Below are 14353 nucleotides of genomic sequence, written 5' to 3' on the forward strand. Positions count from 1 at the left end.
ACAGATTTGTCCCCATTTCACACGGAGTAGATAGCGAAGGGAGGCTTGCGTACATTGACGTCGTTATCGATAAATTGGAAGTATGGAGATTCATCAACATCTACGCTCCGAACGAGAAAACTAAAAGAAAAGACTTTTTCGAGTCATTGACGGAAGTTATCGGCAATGTAAAGAATTGCGTCTTATTAGGAGACTTTAACTGTACCATGCGGGAGGAAGACAGGTCAACAGACGGAAGTTCCCGGGACATAAGTCAACCGGTTCTAGAAGGAATTATTCGTAACCATAATCTACACGACGCTGCCGACAGCTGCCATGGAAATGTCCAAATGTACACACATTTTCAACGTAATTCCCACGCAAGACTGGATCGCATATACATATCTGAATGGTGCAATTTGAGAACGGCCAAGTATGAAGTTAAACCAGCCTATTTTAGTGACCATTGTCTTGTTACTGTAACTATCGGGGAAAAAGAAAATAAAATGCCAAGAGCAAACAAATGGAAGTACTGGAAATTAAATTTGAAGCTGCTGGAGGGCGAGTCCTTCGTCGACAGAGTTAAGGAGGGAATCGTAGAAATGGCTACCAGCACAGACGAATGGTCTGTGGCATGGGATCTGTTCAAGCAGAAGATACGTGCAATCGCTATAGAAAAGAGCAGTGTTAGAAGCTTCCTTCAAAAACAACGTGAAAATGAACTAAACACACAACTCTCTGAGGTACTAGAGATGGAATCGAAAGTGCCGGGATGCTGCAAGGACATCTTGGAGAAAACAAAAATGGAACTAGACATTATAAACGAAGAAAAATACAACGGTGCAAGAATTAGATCACGGGCTAAAATATTTCTTCCCGATGAGGCACCTGGTAAGAACTTCTATTGGAAAGAGCGACAGCGGGGGAGACGGAAAAAGATTGATGAATTAATGTATAATGGAACTGCCATTTCAACGAGCAAAGAGATACTTGACATCTTCGAGAAGTACTATAAGGATTTGATCGGCACCAAGCGCAAGCCACGCAACGTTTCCCACTCGACGACAGATGAAATAGCGTTTCAAAAGTTAACAGAGCGGCAACGTGAAGAACTTGAAGCACCCATCACATTAGAGGAAATTCGACAAAGCATAGGATCACTTCCCCGAAATCGCACTGCGGGACCTGATGGACTAAGCGGTGAATTTTTTCAAACCTTCAAGGACTGGTTGCCTGTTGTGTTGTTAAACGTATACAGAGAATCCGAGACGAAAGAAGAATTTCCCCTGTCATTCAGACGAACGCACACGGTTCTTATTCCCAAAGTGAAGGAAGAAGGAAAAATCCCGCAAGTACCTGATTTCAGGCCGATAACACTCTGTAATGTAGATTATAAGATATACGCTAAAATCCTGGCATGCAGCCTACAAAAGGTCATTACAAACATCGTGGGTGAGCATCAAACCTGTGCTATCAAAGGAAGAAACATCCAATCAAACATACATGTGACACGAACAGTCCTTGATCTGTGCAGACACGAGGGTGAACAGGTGGCAATGCTGCAGGCTGATTTATCAAAGGCCTTTGATAGAGTGGACCATGATTTCTTGTTTTGGGTAATGTCTGAAAGTGGGGTGGGACCCTCCTTTTTAGAAAAAGTGAAACTGTGTTACCAGAATGTGGAAACTACAGTGCTAGTGAACAACCTGTGCACAGATGCAATACCGTTGATGTCATCTGTCAGACAAGGGTGTCCCTTGTCGCCTGCCTTATTCAACATATACGTGGAATACTTGTGTCAAAGTGTTATTCAGAATAATAGTATCACAGGGGTTGTGCTCGGCGACTCGCATGTGAAGGTATTAGCCTACGCTGACGATATTGCCTTTTTTGCTAGGGACAAACCGAGCGTGAAAAATGTGTTACAGTGTATAGATCAGTTTTGTGAAAGGTCTGGGGCGGATATCAACAAGACAAAGTCGTTAGGGATATGGGTTGGTGAATGGGGGTCCAATCCAGAACGGTTTGAAGGGATCAGGTGGCAGAAGATGCCTGCAGAGTATCTAGGAGTACCCTTGGATAAGACCCGGAACACAAACCAGGTGTGGGACGAACAACGAAGACAGATGGAGAAGAGGGTTCAAGGCTGGAAACAAAGAGGATTGTCAATTTTTCAAAGAGCTTCAGTGTGCAATGTGTTCCTTGTTTCTAAACTGCTGTACTTGCTTCAAGTGATACAACTTTCGCGCAAGAACATTCAGAAGTTTCATAGATTGTTTGCAACCTATGTATGGATGTCGGGGTTTGAGTGCATGCGAAGGGACAATCTGTTCCACAGTGTCATGAAAGGTGGACTCGGATTACGTCATCTATTTGTCACCAAACTAGTGATGCGATTGTTCTTCTATAAGAAATGCAATCACCCTTTGTTAAGAACAGTGTTGCAGTCTGTTGGAAGTGTGCACTTGGCCGATATAACGGTTGCCACAGTAAACTGCACGTATCCTGTCACGGAATTTTACGCCGAAGTTGTAGAAAGCATTCGATTTCTTCTTGTTAGATTTTCACCGGAATATGTTTTTAGTGTACACCGCAAGAAGCTGTGTCATGATTTGATTGATACACTGTTTCCCGTGCCTCTTTATAGGCTAGTATCATGTGACAGTGGAGATCAGGACATATTGTGTCGCGTCCGAAAGATGCCAATCAGACCACAAATCAATACTTTCTTCTTCAAAGTACACACAAGAACCCTACCCGTTAAAGTATGGCTGGATCAAAAATGGATTTTTGTACCTTGGACAACGAACTGTAGGTTCTGTAATACGCCTGAAACAATCGAACACATTTTCTTGGATTGTACGGAAGCGCTTTTCTTTTGGGATGAGCTCAGCGTTAATTTAAAACGGTACATTCGGTTGGACCCCTATACGATGAGGTTTTTACCAAATGAGGTAACAGAAAGCAACCGTGACGATATTGTGTGTATCATTTCCATGTTTTGTATATGGAAGGTGAGATTACTAGACAGGAATGAGGAGCCACTTAGCCCACCAATGTGCCTTTTTAAACAGGAAATCAGTGAACTGTATGCGATGGCCCAACATAGGGGCGTTGTGCCCAGGTGGTTAAGTTCATGTGTGCAAGGGTTGCTTCCGAGCCGGGAGACCTTTATGCAAGTGTAATCTAGCATGTCGTCTAGCATAATATCATGTTTGTATATATCTCATAGCCATAATAAAAGAAATGTTGAAAAAAAAAATCCCCAGTGGCGCAACCGGTTAGCGCGCGGTACTTATATGACAGTGGTCGTGAGCAATGCCGAGGTTGTGAGTTCGATCCTCACCTGGGGAAAGACTTTTTGTAACACTAGATAACACTAGAGGGTCCAACTTCCGTCTCACGATAAAATTATATTCACTGATGACCTCCGGTTCAATTTGGCCCGCTTACGTTCCCCAGTGGCGCAACCGGTTAGCGCGCGGTACTTATATGACAGTGGTCGTGAGCAATGCTGAGGTTGTGAGTTCGATCCTCACCTGGGGAAAGACTTTTTGTAACACTAGGTAACACTAGAGGGTCCAACTTCCGTCTCACGATAAAATTATATCCACTGATGATCTCCGGTTCAATTTGGCCCGCTTACGTTCCCCAGTGGCGCAACCGGTTAGCGCAACCGGTTAGCGCGCGGTACTTATATGACAGTGGTCGTGAGCAATGCCGAGGTTGTGAGTTCGATCCTCACCTGGGGAAAGACTTTTTGTAACACTAGATAACACTAGAGGGTCCAACTTCCGTTTCACGATCAAATTATATTGCCACGAATCATCATCGCGAAACTTCCAGGGCAGGCACGAAACGGTACATCTCATCCCGGCGCATGCTGAGGAAGAAGCAAGAAGCTTCCTGACACATCGCCTGCTCTCTGGCAAACGCACGTGCTGTTTCTAGACTTTTCGGCGCGACGCTTACATGCTTGTGCGCTCCAAGCTGGGGCATTCATTCTTTGGACTCAGTTGTGTTCAGAGAGCTATCACTCTTGTGTTTTGCTACCAAGTAGTCTAATAAACCGTTCGCTGTTTATTCGACGACTCGCCGACCCATTTCGCTTCGTGACATTTCTGGTGGAGGTGCGGGGCATTCCTTGTCCAACGGCCTGGAAGACCAACTGCGACAAAGCAGAAGACAGCTTGGTCTGCCTGCAGAATTCGGTTCATTAGAACCCTCTAAACGCAAGAAGATGATGACTGCGGAGACCAGTACCCAAGTGGCGCAACCTTTTGCCACGCCCATAGCCCCTGCACGGTCGCCGAAGACATTCAGCGGGGAGCATTACGACGACGTGGACGATTGGGTCGACCACTACGAGCGGATCGCCAAGTTCAACAACTGGAGTGACGACCAGAAGCTCGTCAACGTCTATTTCTCCCTGGAAGGCACCGCGAAGACATGGTTCGAGAACCGGAAGACTTCGCTCACGTCCTGGGACGTCTTCAAAAGCAAACTCCGCGAGGCGTTCGCTTTTCAACAACGAGCTGAACGCGCTGAACATCTGCTCCAGAGACGGATCCAGCTGCCAAACGAAAGCGTTACAGGCTTCGTCGAAGATGTGTTGCGGCTCTTCCGGCGAGCTGACCCCAAAGCATCCGAGGAGAAGAAGGTTCAGCGACTCATGAGGGGAGTAAAAGAAGAAATTTTTCACGCCCTGTCCCGGGATCCAGCCGCCACGACCGACGCTTTTCTGGACGAAGCCGTCCGCATTGAGAGGACCCTGCTCTCTCGCGCTACCGTCAACGAACGACACCAGGGCTACGAGGCTTTCTCCACGACCACTGGCCTCGACGTGGGATCGCTCAGACAGCTGATTCGGGAGGTGGTACGCGAAGAAGTACGAGCTCTCCTCCGTCCTGAGAACGCTCAAGACCCTTTGTCTTCGATCGGTGCAATCATCAAGGACGAGGTTCAGCAGGCAATCCAGACATCGTCAACCGCCAACCCTGACGCCGAAGTACCGAGACCAACCTACGCCGCCGCTGTGAGACAGGTGCCACCTACTCGTCCGTCGTACTACGGAAACCGCTGGACACCTCCTCGGCCTGTCCAACCCACTCCGAGCGTCCCGCCACACTCTCAGCGGTTTCGCAAGACGGACGTTTGGCGGACTCCCAACTTCAGACCGCTCTGCTACCACTGCGGAGAGGCCAACCACGTCTGTCGCCGATGTCCCTACCGACGACTTGGCCTTCCCGGTTTTTCACCCGACGCCCTCCGCCCCCAGCGCGGTAGTCGCACCGCCGCAATTGAAGACTATCTACGGCAGCAGAATGCTTCTTCTGGCTCGCGACGCGACCTGTTACCGAGCGTCCCCCACAGCAGCAGGTCGCCAGGAAGAGCATGTTCACTGTCACCGGCAAGACGACCTGTGTGGCGCAGCCCTAACCGGGAAAACTGAAGACTGCAGCTCCGGGAGGTGAAGCTACTGACCAACGACAAGTTACAATTCCTCCAACTCGACGAACAGCAACGCAGCACCAACACGACGCTCGAAAAATTACCAATAACCTGAAAATACTCATCGACGGCCATGAGATGATTGCGTTAATCGATACCGGAGCCAACGACTCTGTTATAAGTGGTAGGTCGGCTAAGAAGCTTCGCAAGGTGCAAACGAAGTGGGATGAGTCTAACATCGGCACTGCTGGTGGACACGTCGTAACTTCCGACTGGCCGATGCACGGCAGTCATACAAGTGCGTGACATCCAGTACGTCGTCAGCTTTGCCGTCTTGCTGAACTGCCCACGGGATGTAATACTCGGAATGGACTTTCTAGTAGAAAACGAAGCAATCATCGACTTCACAAATGGAGTGATCTCTTTTAAAACGCCGGAAACAGCAGAAGACAAGTGGTGGGCACGAATAACCCCGGAGAAACGCGCAAACACGGACGTAACCGCCGTGATGACTCAACACGTCAACCTGCCTCCCTTGTCGTCAGTCCTTGTGACCGCTACGTGCGAGAGAGCACCGACTGGCTGTTTGTTGGCTGAAGGCAACACGCAACTTCTCCTCGAACGAGGAATTGGGATAGCAAGAGGAATTGTGCCCGTAAGAAACGGAATATTCGAACTCCTGGTCACAAATTTTCGCCCGGAACCACAACACCTGGCGAACGGCACGAAGATAGCCGTCATCGTAGACCAATACTCCACCACGGATGTTTGCCTAATGGACACTGCTCGCATCGGGGTCACCACGGAACACGAGGCCGAACATTTCGACGTAAACCCTCAACTCAATACAACTCAAAAGCAAAGCCTTCTCCAGATGCTCAACGATTTCAGTGACTGCTTCGCTGCATCGTCGAAAGTAAGACAAACGCCCATTGCGAAGCACCGCATCATCGTCGACGAAAAGGCCCGTCCAATTCACCGCATGCCGTACCGGGTCTCCTGCAAAGAGCGATAAACGATCCGAACGCAAGTAGAAGAGATGCTAAGAGATGACATTATCCAGCCGTCGACCAGTCCGTGGGCATCGCCGGTGGTACTAGTGAAGAAAAAGGACGGAACACTCAGGTTCTGCGTCGACTACCGGAAACTCAATGAGATAACGAAGAAGGACGTCTACCCGTTACCGCGCATCGACGACACGCTCGATCGCCTTCAAAACGCAAAATTTTTCTCTTCCATGGACCTCAAGACGGGGTACTGGCAAATTGAAGTCGACGAACGGGACCCTGAGAAGACTGCCTTCGTCACTCCGGATGGACTTTACGAATTCAAGGTTATGCCTTTCGGCCTTTGCACAGCAACAGCGACGTTCCAGCGTGTTATGGATACAGTTCTCGCCGGGTTGAAGTGGCGAACCTGCCTGGTGTACCTTGACGATGTTGTCGTCTTCGCAAGAACATTCGAAGAACATGTTGAACGGCTAAAGCAAGTCCTCGAGGCTATCAGAACTGCATGGCTGACGTTGAAGCCTCAGAAGTGTCGATTCGGCTACGAGGAAAGACGTTCGAAGCTTTCTTGGCCTTTGCGCCAAGTAGCGACGGTTCATTCCGAACTTTTCAAGAATTGCCTCACCCCTGAATGCCCTCACGAAGGACGAATCCACGTTTATCTGGAGTGAAGCCCAGCAACAGGCGTTTGATGAATTGAAGACGCGTCTACAGACCGCACCCGTGCTTGCCCACTTCGATCCAAATGCCGAAACAGAAATACACACCGACGCAAGCAACGATGGTCTAGGAGCCGTGCTCGTTCAACCTAACGACGGCGTCGAACGTGTCATCGCTTACGCAAGCAGAACGCTAACCAAGGCAGAGAAGAACTATTCGACGACCGAAAAAGAGTGCCTTGCACTCATATGGGCCATCACAAAGTTGCGCCCCTACCTGTACGGACGGCCGTTCAAGGTGGTAACAGACCACCATTCTCTGTGCTGGCTGGCTGGTTTAAGGGACCCCTCAGGACGCCTAGTGAGATGGAGCCTCCGATTGCAGGAGTATGACTTAACCGTCACTTACAAGTCAGGAAGAAAACACAACGACGCCGACTGCCTGTCCCGAGCACCACTCCAGCAACAAGACAACAGCCTCGACGACGACGACGCCTTCCTCGGTCTAATAAGCGCGACTACCATGTCTACAGAGCAGTATAACGACCCCGAATAGAAGACACTCCTCGACTATCTGCAGGGCCATGCCGACAATGTTCCTCCCATCTTCAGAAGATCACTCCCAATTTTTTCCCAACGTAATGGTGTTCTCTACAAAGAAAACCACGCACCACAAGGCGCTACGTGGCTTCTCGTTGTGCCTGGGGACATGCGCACCGAGATTCTTGAATCCTGCCACGACGAACCGTCATCGGGTCATTTGGGATACAGCCGGACACTGGCCCGTATAAGGGAAAAGTACTACTGGCCAAAACTGGCCAAGACCGTACACCACTATGTAAGGACGTGCCGGGAATGCCAACGACGAAAAACGCCGCCGGTACGACCTTCTGGGTACCTTCAGCCAATCGCACCGCCGTCGGCGCCGTTCGAGCAGATTGGGATGGATCTACTCGGGCCCCTTCCCACGTTCGTCTTCCGGAAATCGTTGGATAATCGTCGCCACCGACTACCTGACACGCTATGCTGAGACTAAGGCACCTCCACAGGGCACAGCAACAGAAGTGGCGAAGTTCTTCATCGAGAACATCGTACTACGGCACGTAGCTCCCACCGCCTTAATCACCGATAGGGGAACGGCATTTACAAGCAGGCTAACACAAGAAATCCTTCGGCTCAGCCACACCGCTCACCGGAGGACAACGGCGTACAATCCGCAGGCGAACGGGCTCACCGAACGCCTAAACAAAACCCTTGCCGACATGATTTCGATGTACGTCGACGTCGAGCACAAGACATGGGACGAAATACTGCCTTACGTCACGTTCGCCTATAACATGGCTGTCCAGGAAACAACGGGATTCACACCGTTCCGCCTTGCACACGGCCATGACGCATCGACTATGCTGGACGCGATGCTGCCCCACGAACCCAGTGATGTGGAAAACGACGCTCTGGACTTCACACAGCGAGCAGAAGAAGCCCGCCAGCTGGCCAGACTACGAATTGGTCAACAACAACGCGTCGATGAAAGAAGATACAATTTGCGCCGACGAGACGTACGCTTCAGTCCAGGCGACTTGGTATGGGTTTGGACGCCGATTCGACGACGAGGCCTGAGCGAGAAGCTACTGAAGCGGTACTTCGGTCCCTACAAAGTACTTCGACGCATTGGAGACCTGGATTACGAAGTGGTACCTGAGGCCAGCGTTCCCTCTCGACGACCCCCGAGGACTGAAATAGTTCACGTCGTTCGACACAAGCCGTACTACAGCAGGTAGCGCTGAAGACTCGCTGGAAGGAAACAACATGAAAAAAAATGGGGAAGAAACGGCATCGAGACGATGCCCCGTCTACGGAGGGGGCAATGCCACGAATCATCATCCCGAAACTTCCAGGGCAGGCACGAAACGGTACATCTCATCCCGGCGCATGCTGAGGAAGAAGCAAGAAGCTTCCAGACACATCGCCTGCTCTCCGGCAAACGCACGTGCTGTTTCTAGACTTTTCGGCGCGACGCTTAAATGCTTGTGCGCTCCAAGCTGGGGCATTCATTCTTTGGACTCAGTTGCGTTCAGAGAGCTATGACTCTTGCGTTTTGCTACCAAGTAGTCTAATAAACCGTTCGCTGTTTATTCGACGACTCGCCGACCCATTTCGCTTCGTGACAATATCCACTGATGACGTCCGGTTCAATTTGGCCCGCTTACGTTCCCCAGTGGCGCAACCGGTTAGCGCGCGGTACTTATATGACAGTGGTCGTGAGCATTGCCGAGGTTGTGAGTTCGATCCTCACCCTGGGAAAGACTTTTTGTAACACTGGATAACACTAGAGGGTCCAACTTCCGTCTCACGATAAAATTATATCCACTGGTGACCTCCGGTTCAATTTAGCCCGCTTACGTTCCCCAGTGGGGCAACCGGTTAGCGTGCGGTACTTATATAACAGTGGTCGTGAGCAATGCCGAGGTTGTGAGTTCGATCCTCACCTGGGGAAAGACTTTTTGTAACACTAGATAACACTAGAGGGTCCAACTTCCGTCTCACGATAAAATTATATCCACTGATGACCTCCGGTTTAATTTGGCCCGCTTACGTTCCCCAGTGGCGCAACCGGTTAGCGCGCGGTACTTACATGACAGTGGTCGTGAGCAATGCCGAGGTTGTGAGTTCGATCCTCACCTGGGGAAAGTCTTTTTCTAGCACTACAGGGTCCAACTTCAGTCTCATGATAACATTATATCCACTGATGACCTCCGGTTCAATTTAACCCGCATAGGTTCCCCAGTGGCGCAACCGGTTAGCGCGCGGTACTTATATGACAGTGGTCGTGAGCAATGCCGAGGTTGTGAGTTCGATCCTCACCTGAGGAAAAACTTTTTCTAGCACTACAGGGTCCAACTTCCGTCTCATGATAAAATTATATCCACTGGTGACCTCAGGTTCAATTTACCCCGCTTAGGTTCCCAAGTGGCGCAACCGGCTAGCGCGCGGTACTTATATAACAGTGGTCGTGAGCAATGCCGAGGTTGTGAGTTCGATCCTCACCTGGGGAAATACTTTTTCTAGCACTACAGGGTCCAACTTCCGTCTCATGATAAAATTATATCCACTGGTGACCTCCGATTCAATTTAGCCCGCTTACGTTCCCCAGTGGCACAACCGGTTAGCGCGCGGTACTTATATGACAGTGGTCGTGAGCAATGCCGAGGTTGTGAGTTCGGTCCTCACCTGGGGAAAGACTTTTTCTAGCACTACAGGGTCCAACTTCCGTCTCATGATAAAATTATATCCACTGGTGACCTCCGGTTCAATTTAGCCCGCTTGCGTTCCCCAGTGGCACAACCGGTTAGCGCGCGGTACTTATATGACAGTGGTCGTGAGCAATGCTGAGGTTGTGAGTTCCATCCTCACCTGGGGAAAGAATTTTTCTAGCACTACAGGGTCCAACTTCCGTCTCATGATAAAATTATATCCACTGGTGACCTCCGGTTCAATTTAGCCCGCTTACGTTCCCCAGTGGCGCAACCGGTTAGCGCGCGGTACTTATATGACAGTGGTCGTGAGCAATGCCGAAGTTGTGAGTTCGATCTTCACCTGAGCAAGGACTTTTTGTAACACTAGAGCGTCCAACTTCCGTCTCATGATAAAATTATATCGAGTGATGACCTCCGGTTCAATTTGGCCCGCTTACGTTCCCCAGTGGCGCAACCGGTTAGCGCGCTGTACTTGTATGACAGTGGTCGTGAGCAATGCCGAGGTTGTGAGTTCGATCCTCACCTGGGGAAAGACTTTTTGTAACACTAGAGGGTCCAACTGCCGTCTCACGATAAAATTATATCCACTGATGACCTCCGGTTCAATTTGGTCCGCTTACGTTCCCCAGTGGCGCAACCGGTTAGCGCGCGGTACTTACAGGACAGTGGTCGTGAGCAATGCCGAGGTTGTGAGTTCGATCCTCACCTGGGGAAAGTCTTTTTCTAGCACTACAGGGTCCAACTTCCGTCTCATGATAAAATTATATCCACTGGTGACCTCCGATTCAATTTAGCCCGCTTACGTTCCCCAGTGGCACAACCGGTTAGCGCGCGGTACTTATATGACAGTGGTCGTGAGCAATGCCGAGGTTGTGAGTTCGGTCCTCACCTGGGGAAAGACTTTTTCTAGCACTACAGGGTCCAACTTCCGTCTCATGATAAAATTATATCCACTGGTGACCTCCGGTTCAATTTAGCCCGCTTACGTTCCCCAGTGGCGCAACCGGTTAGCGCGCGGTACTTATATGACAGTGGTCGTGAGCAATGCCGAGGTTGTGAGTTCTATCCTCACCTGGGGAATGTCTTTTTCTAGCACTACAGGGTCCAACTTCAGTCTCATGATAACATTATATCCACTGGGGACCTCCGGTTCAATTTAGCCCGTTTAGGTTCCCCAGTGGTGCAACCGGCTAGCGCGCGGTACTTATATGACAGTGGTCGTGAGCAATGCCGAGGTTGTGAGTTCGATCCTCACCTGGGGAAAGACTTTTTCTGGCACTACAGGGTCCAACTTCCGTCTCATGATAAAATTATATCCACTGGTTACCTCCGGTTCAATTTAGCCTGCTTACGTTCCCCAGTGGCGCAACGGGTTAGCGCGCGGTACTTATATGACAGTGGTCGTGAGCAATGCCGAAGTTGTGAGTTCGATCTTCACCTGAGGAAACACTTTTTGTAACACTAGATAACACTAGAGTGTCCAACTTCCGTCTCATGATAAAATTATATCGAGTGATGACCTCCGGTTCAATTTAGCACGCTTACGTTCCCCAGTGGCGCAAGCGGTTAGCGCCGGTACTTATATGACTGTGGTCGTGAGCAATGCCGAGGTTGTGAGTTTGATCCTCACCTGGGGAGAGGCTTTTTGTAATACTAGAGGGTCCAACTTCCCTCTCACGATAAACTGATATCCGATGATGATCTCCAGTTCAATTTGGCATGCGATGCTAGGTGGAAGCTAAATAATTCTCTCTTGTCCGAGACAGCTCTTCTGGGCTTTGTCACCCACCAGGTCGCTACGGCCCGGGCTTCACCCCACATTGCGGTCGGATGGAAGAATTCAAAGCTGCTGTAAAGGACGAGGCGATAAAGATTGGTGTCAGGTTGTCTTTCGAGAGATCTGGAGAAGTCAGTTGCTTACAGAGGCAGCTGCGTGACCTCATAGAATTTGAAACCCGGAAGCTAGGATCTTGTGCCAACGACATCTAGTCTGTGCAGAGGGATATGGAGTCTTTCATGTACAGGAAATATGCTGGCGCTGCCGTACGCGCTCGATCGCCAAAGCACCTTGACGGAGAGAGGTCTTCAAAATACTTTCTGGTCGCAGAATTAAAGCATGCACTAGATAATCGCGTAACAGCTCTTGATTCGGGTGCTGCTACTGTTGATGTCCCAAATGCCATAACAGGGCTGTTTCTCGACAACTTTAGGGGTATTTTTGGTCACCGCGCACCTATTGTGTCTTGTACAGTAGCCTCTGATCTCGTCAACAGGGTTACTCAGCTATCTGGAAAGGGTACAGATAGCATCAATGGGCCCATCACTCAAGAGGAGGTGGCTAGGGAGACAGGTGCATTAAAGAGAGAAAGGTCACCCGGTCCTGGTGGACTCAGTGCAGAATTTTATAAAACGTTCAGTTCCATTCTCTCGGTGTTGTTGACATCTGTGTTAAATGAAGTTTCTGGTCGTGGTGTGCTGCCCGCATCTTTTGGGGTTGCGCAGACTGTACAGGTCCCGACAAAAGTTTACGGAACACGCGAGCGGTGTATTTTCTCCTCGGTACGACACCCTAGCGGCAAGCGGAAGCTGGCGAAATCAGGCCAGTTCACTGCCTCAGAGGGGTGAACGACTGCGCTCTTTGCGACACACAGCGGTAGTTTCGGTATGATTACTGTTGTATATGCCCGCGAAGTGAGTTGTATTTTACTGTTGTGCTCGCCAACAACACATGATTCAACGATTGTTGAGACAGCCGCTATCATCGTGATAAGGATGAATCATGGTGTCAACACTTTACAGTGTATTGCTTTTATCGGAAAGCTATGATATGTAGACAAGAGAAAGAAAGATATCTTGTAAACAGTTGCTTTATTATGGACGACGCGTGACGAGCTGATAAACAATTGACGCTGACATTGATAAACAACTGACGTTAGTCACGAGTTGTTGACGAGCACAACAGTAAAATCCAACTCACTTCGCGGGCACATACAACAGTAATCATACCGAAACTACCGCTGTGTGTCGCCGAGAGCGCAGTCGTCCACCCCTCTGAGGCAGTGAACTGGCCTGATTTTGCCAGCTTCCGCTTGCCGCTAGGATGTCGCACCGAGGACAAAATACACCGCTCGCGTGTTCCGTAAACTTTTGTCGGGACCTGTACTAACTGCAAAGAAAACGGATCCTGTCGCGAGGCGGAAGGTAGAGAATTATCGTCCCATTACTCTGACTAATGTGGATTATAAGATATTAGCAAAAATCCTCAAAGAGCGTCTGCAGTCTGTTGTTAGCGATATTGTCGGGGAACATCAAACGTATCGAATTAGAGGTCGTACTATCTTTACAAACGTACACACGGCACGTTTGATTGTGGAATGTTGTACACTTCTGCAATTGTCTGTAGGCATGATGCAGCTTGACCTCGAGAAGGCTTTTGACAAAGTAAGGCATGACTTTCTGTTCAGCATCTTAAATCATGTGAGATTAGGGGATGCCATGCTGAAGTGGATTCGGATGTGTTACCATAATGTGAGCACCCGGCTTGTGTCAACGGGGTTGCATCTGCTCCAATTAGAGTTCTGTATTCAGTGAGGCAGGGGTGCCCTATGTCGCCGATTCTTTATTCGTTATATCTAGAACCTCTTTGTCAATCGGTTCTTGAGGATAAACTTATACGGGGTTTTGTACGAAACTGTTGCAGCATAACAGTGCTTGCATACGCCGATGATGTTACCCTATTCTGTTCCAGTCCGGGTGAAGCGTGTCGCATGATTGCGCATGTTCGTCAGTTCTGCTCTGCGTCAGTAGCGCGGGTGAGTTGGGCAAAGATCCCGGGGAAGTGGCTAGGGGTAGCGCCTGCTTCAAGTATGCGGTGTGCTGAGCTTTCGTGAGTAGTAATAGGGCTGGTCCAGGCCACATGGGGGCTAAACTACGGCACCCCTGCCCCTGAGCCCTGCGCGTATTTTTCCCTGCGCGGCGCGTGTGCGGATGGTTGTCCGCG

At 49.8% G+C, this 14353-nt stretch overlaps 14 non-coding genes across 14 annotated transcripts; all 14 read left to right on the forward strand.

The window, feature by feature from the left end:
* The first annotated feature begins 3241 nt into the window (after window positions 1-3241).
* On the forward strand, window positions 3242-3333 carry Trnai-uau (transfer RNA isoleucine (anticodon UAU)). The gene is given in 2 exon segments: window positions 3242-3279; window positions 3298-3333. It is a non-coding gene; the product is annotated as a tRNA-Ile (tRNA).
* Window positions 3334-3434: 101 nt separating this feature from the next.
* Window positions 3435-3526, forward strand: Trnai-uau (transfer RNA isoleucine (anticodon UAU)). Its single transcript is given in 2 exon segments — window positions 3435-3472; window positions 3491-3526. It is a non-coding gene; the product is annotated as a tRNA-Ile (tRNA).
* Window positions 3527-3627: 101 nt separating this feature from the next.
* Window positions 3628-3732, forward strand: Trnai-uau (transfer RNA isoleucine (anticodon UAU)). The gene is given in 2 exon segments: window positions 3628-3678; window positions 3697-3732. It is a non-coding gene; the product is annotated as a tRNA-Ile (tRNA).
* A 5576-nt stretch (window positions 3733-9308) lies between these two features.
* Window positions 9309-9401, forward strand: Trnai-uau (transfer RNA isoleucine (anticodon UAU)). The gene is given in 2 exon segments: window positions 9309-9346; window positions 9365-9401. It is a non-coding gene; the product is annotated as a tRNA-Ile (tRNA).
* Window positions 9402-9501: 100 nt separating this feature from the next.
* Window positions 9502-9593, forward strand: Trnai-uau (transfer RNA isoleucine (anticodon UAU)). The gene is given in 2 exon segments: window positions 9502-9539; window positions 9558-9593. It is a non-coding gene; the product is annotated as a tRNA-Ile (tRNA).
* Window positions 9594-9694: 101 nt separating this feature from the next.
* On the forward strand, window positions 9695-9786 carry Trnav-uac (transfer RNA valine (anticodon UAC)). Its single transcript is given in 2 exon segments — window positions 9695-9732; window positions 9751-9786. It is a non-coding gene; the product is annotated as a tRNA-Val (tRNA).
* Window positions 9787-9877: 91 nt separating this feature from the next.
* Trnai-uau (transfer RNA isoleucine (anticodon UAU)) lies at window positions 9878-9969 on the forward strand. The gene is given in 2 exon segments: window positions 9878-9915; window positions 9934-9969. It is a non-coding gene; the product is annotated as a tRNA-Ile (tRNA).
* A 91-nt stretch (window positions 9970-10060) lies between these two features.
* Window positions 10061-10152, forward strand: Trnai-uau (transfer RNA isoleucine (anticodon UAU)). Its single transcript is given in 2 exon segments — window positions 10061-10098; window positions 10117-10152. It is a non-coding gene; the product is annotated as a tRNA-Ile (tRNA).
* A 91-nt stretch (window positions 10153-10243) lies between these two features.
* On the forward strand, window positions 10244-10335 carry Trnai-uau (transfer RNA isoleucine (anticodon UAU)). The gene is given in 2 exon segments: window positions 10244-10281; window positions 10300-10335. It is a non-coding gene; the product is annotated as a tRNA-Ile (tRNA).
* Window positions 10336-10792: 457 nt separating this feature from the next.
* On the forward strand, window positions 10793-10884 carry Trnat-ugu (transfer RNA threonine (anticodon UGU)). Its single transcript is given in 2 exon segments — window positions 10793-10830; window positions 10849-10884. It is a non-coding gene; the product is annotated as a tRNA-Thr (tRNA).
* Window positions 10885-10975: 91 nt separating this feature from the next.
* Window positions 10976-11067, forward strand: Trnav-uac (transfer RNA valine (anticodon UAC)). Its single transcript is given in 2 exon segments — window positions 10976-11013; window positions 11032-11067. It is a non-coding gene; the product is annotated as a tRNA-Val (tRNA).
* Window positions 11068-11158: 91 nt separating this feature from the next.
* Window positions 11159-11250, forward strand: Trnai-uau (transfer RNA isoleucine (anticodon UAU)). The gene is given in 2 exon segments: window positions 11159-11196; window positions 11215-11250. It is a non-coding gene; the product is annotated as a tRNA-Ile (tRNA).
* Window positions 11251-11341: 91 nt separating this feature from the next.
* Window positions 11342-11433, forward strand: Trnai-uau (transfer RNA isoleucine (anticodon UAU)). The gene is given in 2 exon segments: window positions 11342-11379; window positions 11398-11433. It is a non-coding gene; the product is annotated as a tRNA-Ile (tRNA).
* A 91-nt stretch (window positions 11434-11524) lies between these two features.
* Trnai-uau (transfer RNA isoleucine (anticodon UAU)) lies at window positions 11525-11616 on the forward strand. The gene is given in 2 exon segments: window positions 11525-11562; window positions 11581-11616. It is a non-coding gene; the product is annotated as a tRNA-Ile (tRNA).
* Window positions 11617-14353: the final 2737 nt, after the last annotated feature.

The sequence above is a fragment of the Ornithodoros turicata genome, chromosome 1, assembly GCF_037126465.1.
Source record: "Ornithodoros turicata isolate Travis chromosome 1, ASM3712646v1, whole genome shotgun sequence".
Lineage (NCBI taxonomy): Eukaryota > Metazoa > Arthropoda > Arachnida > Ixodida > Argasidae > Ornithodoros > Ornithodoros turicata.